Below are 7,914 nucleotides of genomic sequence, written 5' to 3'. Positions count from 1 at the left end.
TATACTATGACGTTTTTTGTCATTTTCATGCCTTACTGTACTATTTCATTTGATGCATTACCATACTATGATGTTTTTATGACGTTTCATGCCTTAATAAACTATCATGTTTTTTTGACGTTTTATGCCATGCTATACTATGACGTTTTTTGACATTTTTATGCCATACTATAATATGACATTTATTGGCATTTTTAAGCCTTATTATTCTATTTCATTTGATGCATTACCATACTATGATTTTTTTATGACCTTTCATGCCTTGATAAACTATCATGTTTTTTTGATGTTTTATTTATTGTGACGTTTTTTGACATTTTTATGCCATACTATACTATGACGTTTTTTGACATTTTTATGCCATACTATACTATGACGTTTTTTGACATTTTCATGCCTTACTGTACTATTTCATTTGATACCTTACCATACTATGATGTTTTTATGACCTTTCATGCCTTAATATACTATCATGTTTTTTTGACGTTTTATGGCATACTATACTATGACGTTTTTTGACATTTTTATGGCATACTATACCATGACGTTTTTTGTCATTTTCATGCCTTACTGTACTATTTCATTTGATGCTTTACTATTCTATGAGGTTTTATGACCTTTCATGCCTTAACATACTATCATGTTTTTTTGATGTATTATGCCGTACTATGTCTCTTTTTGACCTTTTTATTCTAACTATACTATGACGTTTTCATGCCTTACTATACCATAACGTTTTTTGACATTTTTATGCTTTTCTGTATTATGACATGTTTTTGACATTTTATTGCTTTACTGTACTATCAAATTTGTATGCCTTAAATACTATGACATAGTTATGCATTACTATACTATGATGTTTTTTTTACATTTATATGACTTATTATACTATGTTATTTTTTATGCCTCATAATGAGTTTTCAATCAGGAGACACTCATTTGTTTAAACAGATAAACTTTTATTAACATGTGTAAATCAAGACAGGGAAAGTGAGATATGCGAGAGCCTTTTGGGATTAGACTCCATCATGATGTCATCATATGTGAGAAAGGGGGAGTGGCTGTGCGAAGTATAGGAAAATCCTGCGTGGTCTAGACACTGGTGGTGGTCCTGGTGAAGATGGAGACCTGGATGTGATGATGAACTCAGCCTGAAACACACTGAAATGACAGCTGAAAGCAGGAGAGAGAACAAATTTTAAAGTTTGACAAGGACACTTTTATACCTCACTATATTATGACTTTTTTATATCTTACCATACTTTGACATTGTCACACCTTTCTATACTATGACATTTGTTGGCATTTTTAAGTCTTATTATTCTATTTCATTTGATGCTTTACTATTCTATGATGTTTCATGACCTTTCATGCCTTAATATACTATCATGTTTTTTAGATGTTTTATGCCATACTATATTATGACGTTTTCATGCCTTACTATGTCTCCTTTTGACCTTTTTATTCTAACTATACTGTGACGTTTTCATGCCTTACTATACCATAATGTTTTTTGACATTTTTATGCTTTACTGTACTATCAAATTTTTATGCTTTAATATACTATGACATACAGTAGTTATGCATTACTATACTATGATGTTTTTTTGACATTTCTATGACTTACGATACTATGACTTTTTTATGCCTTATCATACTATGACGTTTTTATGCCTTACTATACCATAACATTTTTTGACATTGTTACACCTCACTATAGTATGGCGTTTTTTTGCCTATACTGTCTTTTTTGACATTTTTATGCTTTACTATACTATGATGTTTTTTTTGACATTGTTATGCCTTACTATACGATGATATTTTATGCCTTATTGTAATAAGACTTTTTATGCCTCACTATATCAAGTCTTTTTTTGACTTTGTTAAGCCTTGTTGTACTGTGACCTTTTTTGACATTTTAATGCTTTACTGTACTATGACTTTCTTTCAAATTTTTATGCCTTACTATACTATGACGTTTTATGCTTTACTATACTATGACATTTTTATGACATTTTTATGCCTTACTATTTTATGATGATTTAAGCGGCACTATACTATGACGTTTTTAAAAAAAATTTATGTCTTTATGCTATGACATTTCTATGCCGCACTATACTAAGTCTTTTTTTGACATTGTTACGCTTTATTATACTATGTTTTATGCCTTATTATAATATGATATTTTATGCCTTAGTATATTATGAAATTTTAATGCCGTTTATACTATGACTTTTTTTTACATTTTTATGTCTTGCTATGCCATGACTTTTTTTGTTTTACTCTACTATGATGTTTTTTTGACGTTTTATTCCTCACTATACTATGACGGTTTAATAACTTAGTATACTGAGTCATAAAGACGCAATCCTATAGTATGTGATTAAAAAGTCAAAATATAGTATATGTAATGTGTGTACAAGACAATGTATGGATTTGTGCATGTGTGTGCACAGGTTTGCTGATGCCTTCTACTCAGTGAACAGTGGTGTCCAAAAATGATAACATGAATGACACTATTGTAAAGGGTTTAAGTGATGAACGCATGAGCATGTAATCTCCATACTCCAGTGTAGATAGTATAGTGGACTGTACAATAATTTTTATGTTTTTAAAGGGAGAGTTAAATTGTGTTTCTCCCATATATAAGAATCCAACTGATTTTTTCATTAATGCCTGTGTTTTGTGGACAATCTGCTGTCTAAGCAAAAGTATTTTAATGTTGTGCTGCATAAATTAAATCACCAATGAGTGCCTGTGTTGTAGTGCCTGTGTTGTAGTGGGAGCATTTTTATATGATTTCATTCCTCTATTCACACCTGTCTACTGTGTTGTGCAATAGCAGATACCATTCTTTCACAATTACTGACGGGGAAATTGGTGAGTGTCAAAGTCTCCAGACAGCAAAAGGTCCACTGCATTATGACAGGGAACAGCTCCTCACTGCTTTAGCACACAAACCTAATTAAACACTCACACTAATTACACAGCCCGGAGCTGCCTCTTCTTTTTAAACTTCTGCTGATGGGGGTGATACTGGATTGAAACACACATGAATGACTGCAAAATCTTTATAGGGCGCGCACAAGTGTGTCGAGATTGCCCACTTCATCTGCTCTTTTATGCACAGCTCTTAAAGCTCAGCCTGCTAATGCGCTGAGAGAGTAAATGATTTTAATGAGGTGGAGGGTTGTGATGGAAGAGCTGCTTTACACTCCCGTCAATTCGGTGGGAAGCAAACGTGGGTCAAGAAGCCAGAGCTGATACGTTTCTTCGAGCAGAGATTTCAAACCAGCATTGAGGACCAGAATAAGGAGCACGTGAGTTAGATGTCAGTCACAGACAAGCACGGACTGTGACTTTTAATATTCTCATATGATTGTCAAGGACTCATTAGTGCCTGTTTGGAGAGCACCACCCTTCATTAGCCCTGAGCAGCAGAAAACTATTAACAAATACAAATATCTTACCCATTGGTTTTCTCATAGTCATCAAGAGCTAAAACCAAATAGATGTCTTTAACATTATTATTATTTTTGCTAATGTTAGCAATGTTCATCAGTGTTGCTTTTAAAACCTATTTTATTGTATCTCACTGTCAGCTCTTTTATTTGATTTCCTTTTAGCTTGTCAGTCGTCTGTGAAGCACTTTGACCTGTGTGTAAAGTGCTTATTGATGAGTTATAGTCATGAATTAATGTTCCTTTCAAAATCACAACAAAGTAGAAAACAACAGGTCATCATTTTACTGTGTTAACATTAACGTACAGTAATAACATTGAAATAAAAAAAAGAAGCAACATTTGGCATCATTCAGCATATACATGCATTTTTAGAGAGTCACAGCAGATGGAGTTCCTCGTCTTGGCCCTGAAGACAATACAATAAAATTTGACAGAGAAAGTCCAGCCTGTGTGTCTACCAGCTCTCTACTTGCTGACCACACTGTTTTTTGATCTTGTCCCACATCTATTTGACGTATGATGTCATTTCAGTCCTTCTCTACGGCCCTGTTTTTGCAAATATCAGCAGTTTCACACTGCCTACACCCACTTCCTGATCAACTGTAAAACGCCTTTTAACACCATCCTTTAACGTCAAGGAGAAAATGGTAAAGAGATTTTCAGGGTCAGTCGCCGTTTAACGTACTGCAACGCTGAATATTCTCCTCTCTGCTCTGATTTGACAAGCTTTTAAGCGACATGTTGTACATGACCTTTTATTGGTCAGAATCCACTTTCTCTCTCACATATTGAAATTCTGATAGAAGCTGCTGCCACTGGAGACAAGGTCTGCACAATCTTTTGTTCCTTATGAATTGCTGAGGGCAAGAATTTGAGCCTTATCTATGACACATAAAAACACCCTACAATGTATTAATGGACAGGTTTGGCGTCACCTACATTCACCACACAATTAGGTTCAGCTATAAATGCTGGACACTGACATGCTGCAGAATGTTTCTGGACACAACATCACTTTTAACTTAGAGCTGCTGAAGGAAACTCTGATGTATTTCTTCATCATTTGAGAGATAAAATAAAATACACAGCAGAAAGTCCTTTGCTATCGACTCAGTCAAGTTTCCAGTGCAAAGTTTTCACACACTGGATGAAACATTTCTTCATCAGGAAAACAGACAACATGAAGGACAAGGTGTGCACAGGTAAAAAATACAACAACAAATCATCTCTAACAATCATGTGAATAAATTATAGAAATCACAATAAAAAGGGAAAAAAAATAAACCACTTACAACCTGATATTAAATATTTTAATTATGTAAAACAATAATTTACACAATGCAGTTCTCGTGACTGTCATGTTATGTTACATACATTACAGCTTATTCTGATGTGAAGTTTATCCCCTGGGTCACTTTTTGGTCGCACTTTATTTTACAGTACACACAATAAGACGTAATAAGCTGTAATAGAATAATAGGACAAGATTTGTAGTTTGTATAAAATTAGACAAACAAACTATGGCTTGTTACGTCTGATAAGTGTACCATAAAATAAAGTGTGACCACTTTTTGTTTAGAAACAAACTTTATGCTTAATGCGTCTGTTTCAAGTTATCATCTCACAAAAAGTCACAGATCTGAGGGCAGTTTGGTGGATGAACTCAAATTTGGTGCAGATCTAGATTTGGGCTTTTCAGTTATAAAGATTTTACAATTGTAGAAGTGAGTATTGTGATGCTTTCAATGCTAGTGGGAGGTTTCAAATCCAGGATCAATGTGGGGTAGAGCTGGACCAGGAGAAATCTGCCGATGTCAGCTTCTTTCAGATCTGCCGGAGGCGGTGTGTATGTCGGCTGATAAAAGTCATTTACATACAGTGTCACGACCCAGTGTTCACCACAGACAACATGAAATTAAATGTTCTTCTTAGTTTATATCTTTGTCACAATTCCTTTAAAAAAATCTATATTTAAGGATCTGTAACAATTGATTGTTTTTTGTATTAATTATTGTTATCAGATACAAATATCAAAATCTGCAATCGCTGGGGATTTTGCACAGACTGCCCTTTATTTAAACGATGTCCTAACGAGACGGTGACTAACGGTCACACCGCAGCCCCTCTGGTCAATTAAATGCCCCGACACACTTGTGGTGAGTTCAAGTGCCCATCTGGTTCGACCCTTTGGGCAAAAATGACCCTAAATGGATTTTTCATCTATGAAAACTATTTTTTCAGGATCTCCAAGATGAAGAAACGTGAAGCTCCCACAGAACTAATTATCACGCGCTACATTAAAACACAGGTTAGCACAGTGAAGCGCTTTCAACTGGTACATTCTTTCCACCCACTTCCTGTTTCATCAGTGTTCAGTCTGTGCTCATATGAATCCTGTCAAAGTGCACAAGCCCACACTACTTTTTACCTGTATGAAACGTTGGCAAAGAAAAAGAATTAGAAGAAAAAGACTAAAGAGCAGTCATTTGAGATGGAGACAAAAAATAAAGATTAAAAAATTGTATTGTTATAAAAGAAAAACTCACACCCACATGGCCTTTAATTCCCATTGTTTTATAATTATACCCACACCCACATTTTGATTACAGAGCTCTCATTTCAAAGCAGACCGGTGCACAAGGCCTGGTATTGTTAAAAAAAAAAAAAACACCCAATTTTATATCCTTGAAAAATTCTGCGGCGACAATGATGAGCACTTTCCTCAATTAATGAAAATGGCCGCTGTCACAAAATGAAGTATTCTTTTCAAATGAGCTATGAAAAGAAAAAATAAATAGAACTGTAATTACCATTTTCACAGTGTTTTAAAAACATTAATATGCAGCATGTGTCAGGCTGTTAAGTACTCAGCTTTGATGGTGTTTCGTATTCATTCAAACACAGTAATTCATTTACTCCAGCAGAACGCAGTGACTTCTCTGAGAACAGCATGTTCCTGCTCGTAGACCTGCAGCCTGTGAAAAAACCCTTTCACTTTGTCTGACACCGTAAGTGGTGTGGAGAGAGCGGAGCGGACAGATTACAGAAGATCTGCACTCCTATTACCGTCGTTTTTACCTTCTGACGAATGACAAGGTGACGAAGAATTAAAGAAAACTTAGTGTGATGAAAGACATGCGAAGGACGTGATTTGAAACGAGGTCACTTAGGATAAAATAAAAAATCCAAGGCAATAAAGTCTGTGGTGAAATAGATCAACATTACATAAATGTAGGACAATTATCAACCTCATTTAGAGTGAGTTGCTACAACATGGACAGGTTTCTGACACAGCTCATATCAAATAAGCTTTTTTCAAAGTTTTACCGCCTCACAGCACAAAATGACCTTAACACATCTGCCCAGGGTGGATAGAGCTGTTGATCAATACCAATGAGACGAGTATGATTTCTGGTTTATAAAACTTGTTTTCCAGCATTTAGACCGCTTCAGAATCTAAACTAAACTCTCTGTCCTCTGAAGTTTGACACCACATTTCACTGGCGTCTGAGTCTTTGAAGACATGTTTTACATTATGACCAAAGGCAGGATGGTTTTAACTAGTGTTACAACCCATATTGTCAGTAAGGAGATAAACAAAGACACAACCAAAGTGCAAGGGGTAACTGACAGAGGGGAACAGGGCAAACCTGGGCTGCTAGATCAAAGATTAAATATAAGAAAAAGAGGACTCAAGCTAACAAGAGTGGTCGAACTTACTCTCTAAACTGAAAATAAAATGTCTGCACTGTCATTGAAAATTAACAACACAGGAAGTACCTCACCACAAATCTCATTCACAATCGTCACTAAATTTCACGGATAACAAAAGAGGTACAGGGGCAAGCTGTCAGCAGACCAGTCTGCAGCCAATCCCGAAGCTGCGTCCACACATCCTACTTTGCATGCGAGTTGAAAGTTAGGCGCACAAGGGGGAATAATTAATGATGAAACTGCCAGTGGTTTTCTCTATTCGTGATCAATTTGACCCAAAAAAATGTCAGAAAACAGTAAGACCCACGAAAAAGCACTTCATTTTCTAATCCCACGTTTTATCCAACACCCAAACGTATTTAATTCACTGCATCAAATCATCACGTCCGAGAAGCTTGAAGCAGCAAATGTTTACTGAAAAACGAAATGTTCTGTCCATCCACTATTTGATTAACCGACTAATTGTTTCAGCTGTGGACAGAGCAGCAGGATTACTACACCTGGATGTTCCTGCTGTATGATTAACCTTAACTACAGACAGTGGTAATTCTTCACATGCAGAAGGACAGTGCTCTGAAAATGCTGCAGAAGCTCGAGCTCTCAGTAAAAATGTTCTCCAGTCAGGCGCTCGCTGAGAGCAGGCAGAATATTCTTAGTGAACAACAGAGCGCCATTAAAGTTTGGATGAGTGTTGTGTTTCACTAATAGCAGACTGGGTTTAAAAATAGTCTGCAGT

This window comes from Seriola lalandi, unplaced genomic scaffold (assembly GCF_002814215.2).
Source record: "Seriola lalandi dorsalis isolate HSWRI2012SDOR001 ecotype SW California unplaced genomic scaffold, Sedor1 jcf7180002054929, whole genome shotgun sequence".
In the NCBI taxonomy this organism is placed as follows: Eukaryota; Metazoa; Chordata; class Actinopteri; order Carangiformes; family Carangidae; genus Seriola; species Seriola lalandi.
This window is presented reverse-complemented; position numbering follows the sequence as displayed.